The sequence below is a fragment of the Brassica rapa genome, unplaced genomic scaffold (genome assembly GCF_000309985.2).
Source record: "Brassica rapa cultivar Chiifu-401-42 unplaced genomic scaffold, CAAS_Brap_v3.01 Scaffold0161, whole genome shotgun sequence".
NCBI lineage: Eukaryota > Viridiplantae > Streptophyta > Magnoliopsida > Brassicales > Brassicaceae > Brassica > Brassica rapa.
Window position 1 is genome coordinate 30114 of NW_022610105.1, and position 18941 is coordinate 49054.

General features: G+C 43.8%; 1 non-coding gene across 1 annotated transcript; it reads left to right on the plus strand.

The window, feature by feature from the left end:
- The first annotated feature begins 18270 nt into the window (after window positions 1-18270).
- On the plus strand, window positions 18271-18426 carry LOC117129804. Its single transcript, XR_004453373.1, has one exon. It is a non-coding gene; the product is annotated as a 5.8S ribosomal RNA (ribosomal RNA).
- Window positions 18427-18941: the final 515 nt, after the last annotated feature.

The following is an 18941-nucleotide window of genomic DNA, read 5'->3' on the forward strand; positions in this document are numbered from 1 at the left end:
AATTGATCGACGTAATCCTCTCCATATCGAACGATGGTGAAGCACAGAGATTTTGCATGTGCTTGGAGTCGAACTTGAAGTTCCTTGCCTAATGTTAGCCTTGTTAGACAACCAAGCATAAGAAAAAATAAGCATCCTCAGACATAAAATATAAGTTTAAGAACATAAATCCTACAAGTTCATAAAATAAATAAACAAGTCCATAGTAGAAAAATAAGAGATAGAAATATAAGGACTAGTCGGTGTCCTCATCAGTCGCCTCATCGTCCTCCGGGGAAGGGTCCCTGCGTGCTGCTGCTGGTGCCTGCGCTCCTGTGGCTCTCCTGCTCCGACAAGACACTCTAGCCCAGATGGCCTGAAGAGCGTCCACCACGAACCTCTGAAAGTCTCCCTGGTCGTGCATGGGGATGTCCGGTATGTTCGGGAAGTCGGGGAGAGGCGGTGCCTGTGCGTCCTGAGTTCTGGTACAGCGAATGCTGGGAGGTCGACGTGACATGTTCCGGGGGTTGCGGAGGAATGCCTTGTCTGGCATGCATCGAAGCTGCTCCATGCTGTTACCGAAATCAGTGATCGTCCTATCCGGTAGGGGTAGAAGGCGATGCTCGTCGCAGATCCTGAAACGCCAGAGTTTCCCTTCCTCGAGCCATAGCGAGTGCACCAAGTGCTGCCGAGGTACTGGAAAATCGGGGTCAGAAGACTCCCAACTGTCTCCTTCTTCTTACCCTTGCTGTTGAAAGGCTTCTTCTTCAGCTCCACCAAGTGCGCGGCAAAGAAAGCTCCGAGGTTCGACGGGCTTACTTCGCCGTCTTCGTCTAACTCAACCAAATCCACCACGCCATTCACAGCGCAGAAAAGTAATGTGAGCTCCTTTATCCTGACCTTGTTGGGCTCCATCTTGCAAACCAGTCTGTTTGCAAGGAGCCGTAGGAAGTAGCGAAGTGCAGGATGGCGGATGTCTGATAGCCCGGCCCTGTTTGTGTCCCAAACTCCTGTGCCGACGATGTCCTAGAATCTCTCGCGGTGTGGGAAAGGTGGGACCGTGTAGGAGGCGACGCTCTCATCGAAACCGTAGATGCGGCAGAGCTTGGTGATAGTGATCCTGTAGCGTGTCCCTATGGCGATGAAGGTCAAGGTACCATCTCCCGCTACCCTCGCTGATGAAGTCCTGTAGGTGACCTCGACAGTGGCCATGAACTGGCGGACGAGATCGGGGTAGAGGTCATAAGCGCAAGAGGGCATGGTGCCGATTCGGAGCTGTGTGATCGTGTTCTGAATATCTCTCTCGATCCCGAGCTTCTTTAGGATGCGTCGGTCGAGGACTTTGGTGGGCTCGATATAGACTCCCAGCCAAGCATTGTAGAAGAGGCTGTCGTAGTCGTCCCAGTTGTCAGACAGGGGACGGTGACGGCACTCGTTTCTGTTGATCGCTGCTTTAGGATCATCATAGCCCGAGACATCGAAGGGTGTGTTTTCGGTGTGAGGCCATGGAGGGCGCTGTGGGTTGGTGGAGCTGGTAGTCTCGTCGAACCTTCTTTTTGACCTGATTTATCTGTTTTGTGCGTTTGTTTCTGAACTGCTCATCTGAAACCAAGAAGAAAAGAAAGTTAGCATTGACGATAAAAGGTAGTATCGATCGATCGGTTATACTGAACATCGATCGATATTGTCGTGTCGGAACAAACGGGCAAGAGAGCATCGGTCGATGCGAACGAGTTCATATCGACTGATGTCGAATCGCGAAACCTGCAACATCACTCAACTCCAAATCGCGTTTATAGAAGTTAAACAGCAAAGAAATCACAAACCGAACTCTAGAAAAGCAATATGAACTACAAAAACATCTCTCAATCGCACCAAATCAAGCGTTCTAGTCCAACTCAAAACGAAAACCCTAATTTTTTGAAAAATTGAAAATTTCGAGTGCATACCTTGAATGTTGGTTTAGAGAGATGATTTAACAGTTACAGAGTGAAAAATCGAGTGGATTAGGGCGAAGAACGGACGAATTCCGTCAAGAATCGAGAGAGAATAGGGTTGTTTTTGTTTTCCGTTTTGGTTGCGATGAGGAAGAGGTATGGGCCGATATCGAGTGAAATAAGTGTTTTAACCATCGATATGCCCGCATCGATCGATGGCAGTGATGCCTCATCGATCGATGTCCTCTTTAAAGACAAATCCTAATTTCTAAATCTTCTAAATAATGCTAATAATAAGAAGAAATACGGAAATTACTAACTAGTAAATATAATTTATTAAATTTGTTTTTTTTTTATGTTTTTGTTTGAAATAAAATGGGTTGCCTCCCATTCAGCGCTTAATTTTTAAGTCTTTAGCTCCACTTCCTGATTAAACTAATTAGCAGGTTCATACAGCACTATGGGCGCTTTTGCTGGTGGTTTTGCCCAATAATGCTTAACTCGTTGGCCGTTCACTGTAAATTCCTGGCCTTTATCATTTTGTAAGGTGATAGCTCCGGAGGGTTGAACGTTTGTTACAGTGAAGGGTCCAGACCAACGAGATTTTAGCTTTCCAGGAAATAAAGTTAATCTAGAGTTATAAAGGAGGACTTGATCATCCGGTTCGAAGTGCTGGGATATGATCTTTTTATCGTGATAAGCTTTAGTCCTTTCTTTATAAATTTTCGAATTTCCGAAAGCTAAATGTCTGATTTCATCAAGCTCGTTAAGCTGGATGAGTCTCCTTTCTGCAGCTGGTTTGATATCAAAGTTCAAAAGTTTGGTGGCCCAAGCTGCTTTGTGTTCCAGTTCTACTGGTAAATGACATGATTTGCCATAAAGGATGTGGAATGGTGTTGTTCCTAATGGCGTTTTGTAGGCGGTCTTGTAGGCCCGAAGTGCATTATCTAGTTTCCTAGACCAATCTTTTCTGGAGGTTCCTACGGTTTTCTCTAAGATTTCCTTAATTTGCCGGTTAGAGACCTCTACTTGTCCACTGGTTTGTGGGTGGTAAGGTGTGGCTACTCTATGATGAACACCATTCTTTTTCAGCAATCTATCAAAGATTTTGTTGATGAAATGAGTTCCACCGTCACTAATGACTACTCTTGGAACTCCAAATCTTGGAAATATTATACTCTTGAAGAGTTTAATAACCACAGATGCGTCATTGGTAGGAGAAGCTACTGCCTCGACCCATTTGGATACGTAGTCTACAGCGACTAGTATATATTTGTTTCCATATGAAGACGGGAAGGTCCCATAAAATCGATACCCCAGCAATCAAAGACTTCGACTTCAAGAATGAACTTCTGTTTCATTTCATGTCTTTTGCTGATTTGTCCACGTCTTTGGCATCTGTCACATTGGGTTATAAATGCGTGGACATCGCGAAAAGTGGTCGGCCACCAAAATCCTGCTTGGAGAATTTTTGAAACCGTTTTAAAGGTAGCGAAATGTCGTGCATAATCAGCTCTGTGACATTGGTATATAATGTCCGGAATTTCAGCTTCTGATATGCATCGTCTGTATATTCCATCGGAACAATGCTTATAGAGGTAAGGTTCATCCCAATGATAGCGTCTTACTTCTCAGAAAAATTTCTTCCTCATATATCCCTTGAGTTCGTCTGGCTCAACCTCAGCTGCCAAATAGTTAACTATGTCGGCATACCAGGGTCGGTTATCCGAGTTTCTACCAATCGCGTCTACTTCCTGTTGTGATAATTCCTCAGGTGTGAGATTAATCTCATCACCGGAAACATTAACTTGTAAATTGAAGTTGATCTTAATAGACGGGGGTTTGTGATCTTAGTTATTGGAGAGTTGAGAAGTTATATCAGTCTCGTCATCGATCGATGTATTACTACGTGAATCGACCGATATGCTATCTCTCTCATCGATCGATAGATCTTCAGATGTGAGAGATATTTGACCAACGAAGGATGTATCTATTTGTGCAACATTCTCTGTGGGGAAGAAATCGTCTATAGGGACATCATCCTCTTTTCTTATCCGGGAAAGATGGTCAGCGACTCCATTATCTACTCCTCTCTTATCCTTAATCTCAATGTCAAACTCTTGGAGTAGTAGAATCCAGCGTATGAGTCGAGGTTTAGCATCTTTCTTTTGCATTAAATATTTGATGGCAGCGTGATCAGTGTGAACTATCACTCGTGAGCCAATCAAGTATTGACAGAATTTTTCAAAAGCGTAAACTACAGCTAATAGTTCTTTTTTTGTTGTTGCGTAATTCCGTTGTGCTTCATCAAGCGTGCGGCTGGCGTAGTAAATGGCATGTAGCTTTTTGTCTTTCCTTTGGCCTAAAACTGCTCCAATTGCGAAATCGCTCGCATCGCACATGATTTCGAAAGGAAGATTCAAGTCGGGTGCTTGTACGACGGGAGCAGTGATAAGAGATTTCTTTAAATCTTCAAAAGATTTCATGCATTCAGGGGTAAAATCGAATTTAATATCCTTGCATAAAAGATTATTTAGAGGTCTAGCTATTTTGCTGAAGTCCAGTATAAATCTCCTGTAAAATCCGGTGTGTCCGAGAAAACTTCGCACGTCTTTAATAGTTTTGGGTGGAGGTAAACTGGTCATTACTTCAATATTAGCTCTATCTACCTCTATACCAGCAGCAGAAACCCTAGTAGCGGTATTCAATTTCCTATAATCAATACACATCCTATGACCAGTAACGGTACGAGTCGGAATGAGTTCATCATTTTCATTCTTCACTACAGTGATACCTCCCTTTCTGGGTACAACATGTACGGGGCTTACCCATTTTCTATCCGAAATAGGGTAAATAACTCCAGCATCAAGGAGTTTTATAATTTCTTTTTTTAACTACTTCCTTCAGATTCGGATTCAATCTCCTTTGCTGCTCTATTGACGTTTTAGCGTTTCCATGTTGATCCGATGCTTGCAAAGATCGTGAAAGATTCCAGGAATGTCATCGAGAGAATACCCGATCGCTTTCCTGTACTTGCGTAATTTATTTAGCAATAAAGCAAGTTCTCCGCTAGTGAGATTGGCGTTTACGATAAGAGGGTAGGACTGGTCATAAAGGTAAGCGTACTTAAGACCGCTGGGTAGAGGTTTTAATTCTACCTTTGGTGCTTTATCTTTAGACCAATTTGATTGCGAGGGAGGTTGTCGATCGATGGTATCTCATAGGTATCGATCAATGACAACTTCTGAGTCGTCATTTTCTTCTACGTTTGCAACTTCGATGCTAGCGTCCATTAGTCGCATGTAATCGTCTGTCCTATCTGATATGCTGAAAATATCATTTCCCACGTGGTTAAGGGCGTCTTCTAAGGGGTTGTCTGAACACATGTTTAGGAAAGAGTCTTTTTCATCCTCATAAACCTTTTCCACGTAGAAGGCCTGGTCATCTATTAGGGGTTGCTTAATCAGTTTTTCCATATCAAAAGTCATCGAGATATCCCCTATGTTCAAATTAATTCGTCCTTCTTTGACGTCAATGATTGCTCCAGCTGTAGCTAGGAATGGCCGACCCATAATGAGGGGGTCTTTGGGTTCTTGTCTGTATTTTAACACAACAAAATCCCTAGGCACGATGCAATCATTAATCTTTATGGGAACATCTTCGAGAATTCCTTCGGGTACGCTAATAGATCTACCAGCGAAGACCAGGGTGATCGGAGTTGGCATAAACTCTTTATATCCTAAAGTTACTGCAACAGAGTAAGGCATAAGGTTCACGCTAGAACCAAGGTCACATAATGATCTAGGAAAGCGTATGTTTTCTATTTTACAATCTAAGACGAAACTACCAGGACCTGGTCTCTTTGTTGGAGTTTCTCCTTTAATCATAGCACTTACTTCTTCTGCAATCATCATAACTTTATGTTCTGAAATTGGGTAGTTTGGAGATGTCATGTCCTTTATATACTTCTTCATTGATTTCGTCCTCAATCTCCGTATCTTCTTCTAATTCTAAGTCTATTGCCTTTTCCTTAGCCTTTTCAGCGGTGGTTTTCCGGTTCTCTTGAGATGGATTTGGGTCAAGATCGTTAAGAAGAATAGGATGAGATTTGTTTTTTCCGGTCTTGTCAGTGTCTTTAGGTTTTCCAACATCTCTGTTATTCCTCGTATCTACTGCGAGGTTTTTCCCGCTGCGCAGCATTATGGCACTGACCTGACGTCTCGGGTTTAAATCAGTTCTTCCGGGAAGACTTCCGGCATCTCTTTTTATGGCAGTCGCAATCTCAGGTACTTGACCTTCTAATTTTCGGATTAGTTCTCCCAAAGAATCTGCTTTTTCCATTAATTCTCCGTAAACTATATTTATTTTTCCGTAAAACTCCGATTTTGTCTTACGGTTGCCAGTAAGAGCTTGTCTGATATTGAACCTCTCTCTTCTGGTACATGATTTTACAGCAGTGTCATAAGCTTGGGTAAAGCTATCGACATTAAGCACAGCATAGAGATCGGAACAGTTCGTTCCTTCATCCAAATAATCATCGGTGTCAGACAAAGCGTTGTCGTCGATCTGGGCTATATCAGATCGGTATTTGTTTTGAAGAAAGGAATGAAGGGATTTAAGGGAATTCTTAATTTCTATCAAATCAGAATTGTCTTTTGGACTTGTGGCTTTTTCTATCTCTTCATCCATCTTTTCATAGGATCTTCCCGTTGTCATATTCTTGATAAGACGTCTAGCTTCTTCGGGATTCCTAGTGATGAAATTTCCATCACTCGCTGTATCGAGTGTCGTTTTATAGCTCAAGTTAACACCTCCATAAAAGATGTTAAGAAGTTGTGGTTCTGAATAACCATGATGGGGACATTCAAGTTCATAGTCTATGAATCTTCCCCAGGCATTTTTAAACGATTCGCGTGGACCTTGGCGAAATGTAGAAATTTGCTTTCTTACTTCCCAGTAGCGTTCATCAGTGAAAAATTCTCTAAGGAAGACACTTCTAATCTCTTCCCAACAAGTGAGTGATCCTGCTGCAAAACAGTTTAACCACCTGAGGGCTTCTCCTTCTAGGGAGAACGAGAATATTTTGCAACGATCATATTCATCTGGTATTAATTCTTCCAAAGTTTCAATGTGATCTTGTGGGTGCTCTGGGAGGGATCCACGGAATGGGTTTTGACGAACCATGCGGTAATAATCTGCGTTAAACTTAGATTTCTTGGTATCGTCTCCTGGTATTTTGATAGCGGACCTATTGGAATAGGTCTTACCAGGATCAAGGTAGTCTTGTATGGACAATTTTATAACTGCACCTTTAGTTAAGGTGGAACTTTCCTTAACAGGGATTTCAGTCCCCTGTTTAGTTTGGCTAGCTTCATTGCTCGTTTGACCATTTAGTTCAGTGTGGACTACTGTCTCATTAGCGGGCTTGGTAAGAGAAAACTTACCTGCTTCCGGCTGGACGGTATCGATCGATGTTGGCAGCTCCGTATCGGTCGATTCTTCTGACTCAACGTCGCTCGATGGAAACGTGTCTCCGTCGATCGATGGTTGGTCGCGCTCTGTGTTCTCCATTCTTTGTGTCTGCGTAACAGATTAGGAAAGAAAACTTTAGCAAGTTTTTCGTAATAAGTCTATACTAAATTCTAAATTAAATCTAATGTTAATAAGAAAGAGTCCCCGGCAACGGCGCCAAATTTGATATCACTCAAATTACCCTAAAGAGTGTTACTCTCATCAAAATAGGTTCAGATGTAGTACTTAGGGATTGAATCCACAAAGACTCTAGGATTACTCAACAGACTTAAATAATTAGAAATGAAGATGGACTAAAAGGTTTTAATAGTTTTAAAAGCAGTAAATGATAAATTGAAAACAATAGTGATTCAATAGATTGAATTGAAGTGGTTTCAAGAATGGGAAAGCAGCTAGATTCAGGTAATTTTCAGGTATGAAATGTATGCACTTAGTTTAGACTAAAGGGTTTGATGGGTTTTTAACTAAAAAATGAGTTAACCGGATAGGTTATCTTCGCTAGATCTCGGATCTCAACTGTCGTATTTTGATCTCGAGAGAGTGTCGATCGATGTGACTTGATGTACATCGACCGATACACCTTTGTAACAATCGACCGACAGAACGATAATTGCGTCGATCGATGGTTATTCTAGCGAGCTTTGCGAACAAGTTTAACTTGTTCTCTAACCTTCTCAGACCAACTGTCGTTGCGCCTGAGTTGGTTAGATCACGCAAGTGGGTTCAGGTATTGAGGGGAAACGGTTAGTTGGACTCAATTAATCCTAAGATCTAAATTGAAGGTGATCAATCTCAATTTTAGCATTAAGTTCACAAGCAATGAAAGAACAATCAAAACACCTTTTTAATAGTCATATTAGCAGTACATAATTTCAACCATGATGAGAAACCTAAATCTAACAATTGGTTTACTCAAACATATTCATGAGAGACAAAGTCATGATGGTGTGAAATAAACTCAAATGAAACATAGAACACAAATAGATAGAGTAATAGAAATAAAGGAGTTCAAGATCTTCTCTGTTTTGCAGTCTCAGATCTATCTCTCAGATCCTTAGCTCTTCTAATGGTAGCCAAAATCCTCCCTCTCTAAACTAGGTCTTTTGCCAGTGTCTACCTAAAATGATACAAAACCCTAGTACATATAGCCTAACAGGCGGCTAGGGACTTAAATTGCAAATAATAGATCTTCTGGAAAATGAAATCTTTTAATTTGCGATTTCATTCGTGTGACTGGGCATCCATCGATGCACATGTATGTTTGCCGCTCGATGGTAAGTGATTATGATCGACCGATGTTGCTCTTCAAGCGTCGATCGATTTTCCTTGCGTAAAAGCATTCCAAAATGTCCCAAAAGTATCATTTCCTTCCATTAGGTGAATAAACCTGTAATTGCTTTGAAAATACTATAAAACATGATTAATACATCTTAAAACCTTTATATACCATATACAAAAACGGGTGGGCGATCGAGAAGTTTTGAAGTACGAAGTGGGCGAAGAAGTGATCGTGAGTTAACTATGAGTCGAATAAGTTGCTCGACCATAGTTAGAAGATGTCTTAGATTGATGAGACGGACGTTTTCGAAGCATAACATTTTTGGAAGCACGATGGTTTAGAAGCTCGACGTTTTGGAAGAATGACGTTTCTTCAGCACGAAGTTTTCCGCAAAACTTCGTATCAGCGGAATATTATTTTGAAGACATTGGAAACATTATGGGAATTAAGCACGACGGGAAGCAAGTACGACGGGAAGCAAGCACGACGGGATTGAAGCACGACGGGAAAAACCCAAAATTGGACGAAAACCCTAATTTCGGTATTATGAAATTTTTCGAGGAAGCCGGAGGCTCAGGACATATTTTCCCTCAACTTCAGAGATCAAGTGGAGTTTTTTAAAAAATTTCTGAGCATAAGAGAGGCTGTAAAAAAATATTTGGGATTGATCGCAGGACGAAAATTCACCGGAGTGATCGATATCAGGCGAATGGACCGAGAAGCTCGAGGTGGCTTGTTGCATGGGTTCAGAACGTGGTGTCAACCATCTAACAAGCTCAGTATCAACACAAGGAGGAGGTGTAGACGTGCATGGAAGCAGTCCATGCAGCCAGACACATAGAAGCACGAGATGGAGCGGCCAAGCACGAGATGTCGCGACGCATGCAACTGAAGCATGCGGCCAGCCATGTGTGTGATGCTGTGGCGCCTTGCATGAGTTCCAGTCATGCAGCCTGACATCTGGGAGGAGTGGTGGCGCCCTGCATGAGTCCTGGCCACGCTGAAGGACATGTGGAGCACGAGGTGACGCCGTGCATGCGTCCGGAGCCATGCGAAGCGACACACGGGCGGCCACCAACCTGAATCTGATTGGCTGGTGTTTTCTATAAATACCCAGCCACCCCATTCAGTTTCAGACATCCAGAACACACCAAAGCAAGTTCAAAACGTGGCTAGAGAGAGAGAGAGAAACAGAAAGTGATCGATTTAAGAGTATGGTCGATTCTTAAGACCGATACTCCACCGAGAAGGCCAGTTCCGTCCAATCGATAATTTTCTACGATTGTGAGGTGGAAGCTCTGTACAATTCAATTCGTCCAAACCAGTCGTATTCTCCTACAATCAAGTGAGGTACTGTCCAAGATTAGTTCAGTTCCATGGGTTCAGATCAGTCGAAGTTATGCTCGATACTGCGCTGGCAAGTCGAAGAACTGTCCAGAAGCTAGAGGAGGTTCTGTCCGAGTCCAGATCAGTCTTTCGAGGCCTGTCAGCTTCTTCATGGTGAAGCCAAGGTTCTGTACAAATCAAGATCAGTCCAGTCCAGTGCAGTCAAGTCGTCCATGGGGTTTTTGCCAAGTCCTCTCCGATCAACCAGCTGCTTCTCGCCTAGAACACTGTGAGTTGGCTTGTGTGAATTCCACTTGAAATTTAGGATAGTTTTGTGAGTTGGTTTGTTTGAATTCCACTTGGAATTTAGGATAGATCGAGTCGCATATAGATTAGAATGAAAAAGTTATTGAATGGTAGAGTCCTTAGGGTTATTTTATTTATGGAACCGGACTCAGTTTAGAAAGGCCTAAGCTGAGATGAAAGGAATTAAGACTGAATTAATAACCTGATTAGGACTAAGGCTAGGATGCATCATGTTTTCTATTCTTGTGTGTTGATTTGGTGGAGTGCAGGTTCCCGTCATCTTTAAGGATAGTTTCATAGCAAAAGGCTGGACTATCTGGATAACGGTTTGATTTAATTGATTAGTATTGATTATTATTGCTTAGTTATTTAGTAGTTAGTACTACAGGTCTTAGGCCATATAGGCCGGACTACTGGTACTATGGTTAGTTTTGTGGAGTCGAGTGTCTAGTTAGGATCTGGAACTTTGGCTTTAGGTTAGGTTCTAGATTGAGTTTGTTTTGTTGTGAGTGTGCCGACAGTATGTGCGAAACCCGCCCATACTAGGCCTGTGTAGGGGTGATTAGTGTTTCCTCGGCCTCGTACCCAGCGGGTTCAAGGAAACCCCTTATTCGCTGGATCGGGAAGACTCAGACGAACGGTTTCATGTACTATGGCTGAGTATTACACGACAGTGTAATGTGGCAGTGACCTGAAGGACTGTGGGCTGTCGCGCGGTGACCCGAATGACTGTGGGCCGCGGTCGGTTGAAAGTTCCTTCTTCTGTCCTTTGTGGTAGGAAGATAGGATATTGCCGATAGAGAGGAGGAACACGAAGTCACCAGGGCCCAGGTTAGAGTGTTGTGTTAGTGTGTCGTAGAGGGTTATGGAACCCTTGAGTAATGTAGCATCGATATACGGTGTTACGAGTTAGATCGAGTCGTAGATACTCATAGTTATTATTGTGATTGTGGTTGATTGATTTACTTGCAGGTTCTGGCATTAAGACCTAAGTCTGGTTTAGGTATCGGATTAGGCTTGGTGTGTATTTGGTTATTGTAGGCCTGACGTTGGCCTATATGTGTTTGAGTGACTGCTTGTGAAGGGTGGTGGATATAAAAGCTATGCGGTATCATTGGTTGGCCGATCATATTCTTGTTTGATTGTTGGTTGATTGACTAATGATACTTGTATAGTCTAAGTGTCTAACACTACATGAGTACTGAACTCAGGCGTATATATGGTTAACTAAGGATTGGTTGTTGACTTGTTTTCTTGCAGGTTCCTGTTACTTGAAGTTAGATCATGGCAGGAGGCCAAATCTAACTCAGTAACGGTTTGCTTAGCCTTAGCTTTTATTGCATGCTAGGGCTAGATTGATTGTTATTTTGGGTTGTCTGGGTTAGAGTCTAGGTTGCGGGTAGAGGCCGCCAGCTCACTGAGTAACATTAGGTTACTCATCCAACTCTGTTGTCCTTTTTTTCAGGTCGCTTTAGGTAAGGATGATCGGATAGGTTGGTGCTGGACGTTAGGACCGCCGGTGTAGATTTTCATGCCTTTTGTAAACGGTATTGAGTTATGTGTTTTGTTGGCTCGATTTGGCATTAGGCCGGGCTCAGTCTCAAATTATTCAATGTATGGATATTTCTCGAAACAATAAAGTAAATGTTTTATATGCGCTTTATGAGTACTCTGATATTTGACTAGTTCGGTCTAACACAACGTTAGGTTGTAGTACGGGTTGAAAAGCCTTAGGCCTCGATCTAACGGAAAACACTAACTCTTGGCGGGGTTGCAAAGCCTTGTGCCTTGACGCAGCGGGACGAGTTAGTGGATGAACTGGTCGAGGTCGTGAAGTAAAGTTTGTGACTCTGACCGGATTGACACTAGCCCGTCACGTAGTGCTTCCGAACCATGGTGTTGGGTTGGACGGTCAGTCATGTTCTTTTATGATTGTTGGCTGGCCGGTTGGCCTTTCATCTCCAACCCTTGGTGTGGGTCGTCCGTCGGTCATGTTCTTGTTTGATTGTTGGCTGGTGGGTCGACCTATGCTTAGGACGGTTCGGGGGTGTTACAGAGGTGGTATCAGAGCATGGTTTCGTCCATGCTTCCAGAACTCATGATTTAATCGGTTTTAAATATTTATCGAGTCAAAAAGAGTCACAAAAGGCATTAGGGAAACCGGTCACGTCCAGCGATAGGATTTTTGGTTTTAGGAATTAGAATTTGAGATAGTGGAATCTAGAACTGTTAGGTTGCTGGTTAGAATTGCGGTTAGGTTGCCTTGTTAGTATTTGCTGGATTAGTAGATTATTTGATTAATTGTCTACTAACTTGCATGTGAGGTGTTCTTATGAGTTGCAGCGAGTAAGTGTGTTTGTTGATCGGAACTTTAAGGGATGAAAACCTTAAAGTGGAGGGAGTTCAAGGCCAAACCCAAACCCGAAGTGAAAGAGGAGAGAGAGATTCAGAGAACTGGACAGTGGTATGGACTGGACAGATGGGAGGAAACAAAACTTCGTTGGGAAAGGACTTCATCATTAGTTGGGAAAACAAAGATCGAGAAAATGGTTGGAGTAATCAAGAACGAGCATGGACAAGATCGTATCAGGGCAAGGAGTGTGTTATGTCAGAGTAAAATAAAGAGGATGACTCAGTGATCATTCAAGTCAATAGATATGAAGACGATTGTGGAGGCCTTGAAGGGGACACTCAAGGAACCGTGGTGGACAAAGTAAAGAGGTTATGGAGACAAGTGGAGAATGTTGTGAAGACGAACAACGGCGCAACTAAGAATTCGATGATGAATTCTATTAGGGGGGGGGGGAGAATGAAGACACCCGTTAAATAAAAAAAGGAGAGAGAATGGTCGAGTATCTTTGTGGTGGTCGAGTCGCGGGCGATCGAGAAGTTTTGAAGTACGAAGTGGGCGAAGAAGTGATCGTGAGTTAACTATGAGTCAAATAAGTTGCTCGACCATAGTTAGAAGATGTCTTAGATTGATGAGACGGACGTTTTCGAAGCATAACATTTTTGGAAGCACGACGGTTTAGAAGCTCGATGTTTTGGTAGAATGACATTTCTTCAGCACGAAGTTTTCCGCAAAACTTCGTATCAGCAGAATATTATTTCAAAGACATTGGAAACATGATGGGAATTAAGCACGACGGGAAGCAAGCACGACGGGATTGAAGCACGACGGGAAAACCCGAAATTGGACGAAAACCCTAATTTCGGCATTATGAAATTTTTCGAGGAAGCCGGAGGCTCAGGACATATTTTCCCTCAACTTCAGAGATAAATTGGAGTTTATTAAAATTGTTCTGAGCATAAGAGAGGCTGTAGAAAAATATTTGGGATTGATTGCGGGACGAAAATTCATCGGAGTGATCGAAATCAGGCGAGTGGACCGAGAAGCTCGAGGTGGCTTGTTGCATGGGTTCAGAACGTGGTGTCAACCATCTAACAATCTCAGTATCAACACAAGGAGGAGGTGTAGACGTGCATGGAAGCAGTCCATTCAGCCAGACACATAGAAGCACGAGGTGGAGCGGCCAAGCACGAGATGTCGCGACGCATGCAACTTAAGCATGCGGCCAGCCATGTGTGTGATGCTGTGGCGCCTTGCATGAGTTCCAGTCATGCAGCCTGACATCTGGGAGGAGTGGTGGCGCCCTGCATGAGTCCTGGCCATGCTGAAGGACATGTGGAGCACGAGGTGTCGCCGTGCACGCGTCCGGAGCCATGCTGAGCGACACACGGGCAGCCACCAACCTGAATCTGATTGGCTGGTGTTTTCTATAAATACCCATCCACCCCCTTCAGTTTCAGACATCCAGAACACACCAAAGCAAGTTCAAAACGTGGCTAGAGAGAGAGAGAGAGAGAAAAAGAAAGTGATCGATTTAAGAGTATGGTCGATTCTTAAGACCGATACTCCATCGAGAAGGCCAGTTCTGTCCAATCGATAATTCTCTACGATTGTGAGGTGGAAGCTCTGTCGAATTCAATTCGTCCAAGCCAGTCATATTCTCCTACAATCAAGTGAGGTACTGTCCAAGATTAGTTCAGTTCCATGGGTTCAGATCAGTCGAAGTTATGCTCGATACTGCGCTGGGAAGTCGAAGAACTGTCCAGAAGCTAGAGGAGGTTCTGTCCGAGTCCAGATCAGTCTTTCGAGGCCTGTCAGCTTCTTCATGGTGAAGCCAAGGTTCTGTCCAAATCAAGATCAGTCCAGTCCAGTGCAGTCAAGTCGTCCATGGGGTTTTGGCCAAGTCCTCTCCGATCAACCAGCTGCTTCTCGCCTAGAACACTGTGAGTTGGCTTGTGTGAATTCCACTTGGAATTTAGGATTGTTTTGTGAGTTGGTTTGTTTGAATTCCACTTGGAATTTAGGATAGATCGAGTCGCATATAGATTAGAATGATCAAGTTATTGAATGGTAGAGTCCTTAGGGTTATTTTATTTATGGAACCGGACTCAGTTTAGAGAGGCCTAAGCTGAGATGAAAGGAATTAAGACTGAATTAATAACCTGATTAGGACTAAGGCTAGGATGCATCATGTTTTCTATTCTTGTGTGTTGATTTGGTGGAGTGCAGGTTCCCGTTATCTTTAAGGATAGTTTCATAGCAAAAGGCTGGACTATCTGGATAACGGTTTGATTTAATTGATTAGTATTGATTATTATTGCTTAGTTGTTTAGTAGTTAGTACTAAAGGTCTTAGGCCATATAGGCCGGACTACTGGTACTATGGTTAGTTTTGTGGAGTCGAGTGTCTAGTTAGGATCTGGAACTTTGGCTTTAGGTTAGGTTCTAGATTGAGTTTGTTTTGTTGTGAGTGTGCCGACAGTATGTGCGAAACCCGCCCATACTAGGCCTGTGTAGGGGTGATTAGTGTTTCCTCGGCCTCGTACCCAGCGGGTTCAAGGAAACCCCTTATTCGCTGGATCGGGAAGACTCAGACGAACGGTTTCATGTACTATGGCTGAGTATTACACGACAGTGTAATGTGGCAGTGACCTGAAGGACTGTGGGCTGTCGCGCGGTGACCCGAATGACTGTGGGCCGCGGTCGGTTGAAAGTTCCTTCTTCTGTCCTTTGTGGTAGGAAGATAGGATATTGCCGATAGAGAGGAGGAACACGAAGTCACCAGGGCCCAGGTTAGAGTGTTGTGTTAGTGTGTCGTAGAGGGTTATGGAACCCTTGAGTAATGTAGCATCGATATACGGTGTTACGAGTTAGATCGAGTCGTAGATACTCATAGTTATTATTGTGATTGTGGTTGATTGATTTACTTGCAGGTTCTGGCATTAAGACCTAAGTCTGGTTTAGGTATCGGATTAGGCTTGGTGTGTATTTGGTTATTGTAGGCCTGACGTTGGCCTATATGTGTTTGAGTGACTGCTTGTGAAGGGTGGCGGATATTAAAGCTATGCGGTATCATTGGTTGGCCGATCATGTTCTTGTTTGATTGTTGGTTGATTGACTAATGATACTTGTATAGTCTAAGTGTTTAACACTACATGAGTACTGAACTCAGGCGTATATATGGTTAACTAAGGATTGGTTGTTGACTTGTTTTCTTGCAGGTTCCTGTTACTTGAAGTTAGATCATGGCAGGAGGCCAAATCTAACTCAGTAACGGTTTGCTTAGCCTTAGCTTTTATTGCATGCTAGGGCTAGATTGATTGTTATTTTGGGTTGTCTGGGTTAGAGTCTAAGTTGCGGGTAGAGGCCGCCAGCTCACTGAGTAACATTAGGTTACTCATCCAACTCTGTTGTCCTTTCTTTCAGGTCGCTTTAGGTAAGGATGATCGGATAGGTTGGTGCTGGACGTTAGGACCGCCGGTGTAGATTTTCATGCCTTTTGTAAACGGTATTGAGTTATGTGTTTTGTTGGCTCGATTTGGCATTAGGCCGGGCTCAGTCTCAAATTATTCAATGTATGGATATTTCTCGAAACAATAAAGTAAATGTTTTATATGCGCTTCATGAGTACTCTGATATTTGACTAGTTCGGTCTAACACAACGTTAGGTTGTAGTACGGGTTGAAAACCCTTAGGCCTCGATCTAACGAAAAACGCTAACTCTTGGCCGGGTTGCAAAGCCTTGTGCCTTGACGCAGCGGGACGAGTTAGTGGATGAACTGGTCGAGGTCGTGAAGTAAAGTTTGTGACTCTGACCGGATTGACCCTAGCCCGTCACGTAGCGCTTCCGAACCATGGTGTTGGGTTGGACGGTCAGTCATGTTCTTTTATGATTGTTGGCTGGCCGGTTGGCCTTTCATCTCCAACCCTTGGTGTGGGTCGTCCGTCGGTCATGTTCTTGTTTGATTGTTGGCTGGTGGGTCGACCTATGCTTAGGACGGTTCGGGGGTGTTACAGAGGTGGTATCAGAGCATGGTTTCATCCATGCTTCCAGAACTCATGATTTAATCGGTTTTAAATATTTATCGAGTCAAAAAGAGTCACAAAAGGCATTAGGGAAACCGGTCACGTCCAGCGATAGGATTTTTGGTTTTAGGAATTAGAATTTGAGATAGTGGAATCTAGAACTGTTAGGTTGCTGGTTAGAATTGCGGTTAGGTTGCATTGTTAGTATTTGTTGGGTTAGTAGATTATTTGATTAATTGTCTACTAACTTGCATGTGAGGTGTTCTTATGAGTTGCAGCGAGTAAGTGTGTTTGTTGATCAGAACTTTAAGGGATGAAAACCTTAAAGTGGAGGGAGTTCAAGGCCAAACCCAAACCCGAAGCGAAAGAGGAGAGAGAGATTCAGAGAACTGGACAGTGGTATGGACTGGACAGATGGGAGGAAACAAAACTTCGTTGGGAAAGGACTTCATCATTAGTTGGGAAAACAAAGATCGAGAAAATGGTTGGAGTAATCAAGAACGAGCATGGACAAGATCGTATCAGGGCAATGAGTGTGTTATGTCAGAGTAAAAGAAAGAGGATGACTCAGTGATCATTCAAGTCAATAGATATGAAGACGATTGTGGAGGCCTTGAAGAGGACACTCAAGGAACCGTGGTGGACAGAGTATAGAGGTTATGGAGACAAGTGGAGAATGTTGTGAAGACGAGCAACGGCGCAACTAAGAATTCGATGATGAATTCTATTAAGGGGGGGGGGAGAATGAAGACACCCGTTAAAAAAAAAAGGAGAGAGAATGGTCGAGTATCTTTGTGGTGGTCGAGTCGCGGGCGATCGAGAAGTTTTGAAGTACGAAGTGGGCGAAGAAGTGATCGTGAGTTAACTATGAGTCAAATAAGTTGCTCGACCATAGTTAGAAGATGTCTTAGATTGATGAGACTGACGTTTTCGAAGCATAACATTTTTGGAAGCACGACGGTCACCGCGCGACAGCCCACAGTCCTTCAGGTCACTGCCACATTACGAGGGCATGGACATAGTCAGTGTTCCCTGGGGATAGATCATTGCAATTGTTGGTCTTCAACGAGGAATTCCTAGTAAGCGCGAGTCATCAGCTCGTGTTGACTATGTCCATGCCCTTTGTACACACCGCCCGTCGCTCCTACCGATTGAATGATCCGGTGAAGTGTTCGGATTGCAGCACGTCGCGAGAAGTCCACTAAACCTTATCAATTAGAGGAAGGAGAAGTCGTAACAAGGTTTTCGTAGGTGAACCTGCGGAAGGATCATTGTCGTACCCTGGAAACAGAACGACCTGAGAACGATGAAACATCACTCTCGGTAGGCTGGTTTCTTACTGTGCATTCCGATTCTGTGGTTATGCTTTCATCCATGCCCAAGACTTCAATTTTGGTTGGATCGTAAGCATAGCTTCCGGATATCACCAAACTCCAGCACGAAAAGTGTCAAGGAAAATGCAACTAAACAGCCCGCTTTCGCCAACCTGGAAACGGTGTTTGTTTGGAAGCAGTGCTGCAATGTAAAGTCTAAAACGACTCCCGGAAATGTATATCTCGGCTCTCATATCGATGAAGAACGTAGCAAAATGCGATACTTGGTGTGAATTGCAGAATTCCGTGAACCATCGAGTCTTTGAATGCAAGTTGCGCCCCAAGCCTTCTGGCCGAGGGCACGTCTGCCTGGGTGTCACAAATTGTTGTCCACCCATCCTCTCGAGGATATGGGACGGAAGCTGATCTCCCGTGTGTTACCGCACGCGGTTGGCCAAACTCCGAGCTAAGGACGCCAGGAGCGCCTTAACATGCGGTGGTGAATTCAATTCTCGTCATATAGTCAGACGTTCCGGTCCAAAAGCTCTTGATGACCCAAAGTCCTCAACGCGACCCCAGGTCAGGCGTGATCACCCGCTGAGTTTAAGCATATCAATAAGCAGAGGAAAAGAAACTAACAAGGATTCCCTTAGTAAGGGCGAGCGAACCGGGAAGAGCCCAACTTGAAAATCGAACGTCTTTGGCGTTGGAATTGTTGTCTGGAGAAGCATCCTCAGCGACGGACCGGGCCCAAGTTCCCTGGAAAGGGGCGCCAGAGAGGGTGAGAGCCCCGTCATGCCCGGACCCTATCGCACAACGAGGCGCTGTCTACGAGTCGGGTTGTTTGGGTACGCAGCCCCAATCGGGCGGTAAATTCCGTCCAAGGCTAAAAAT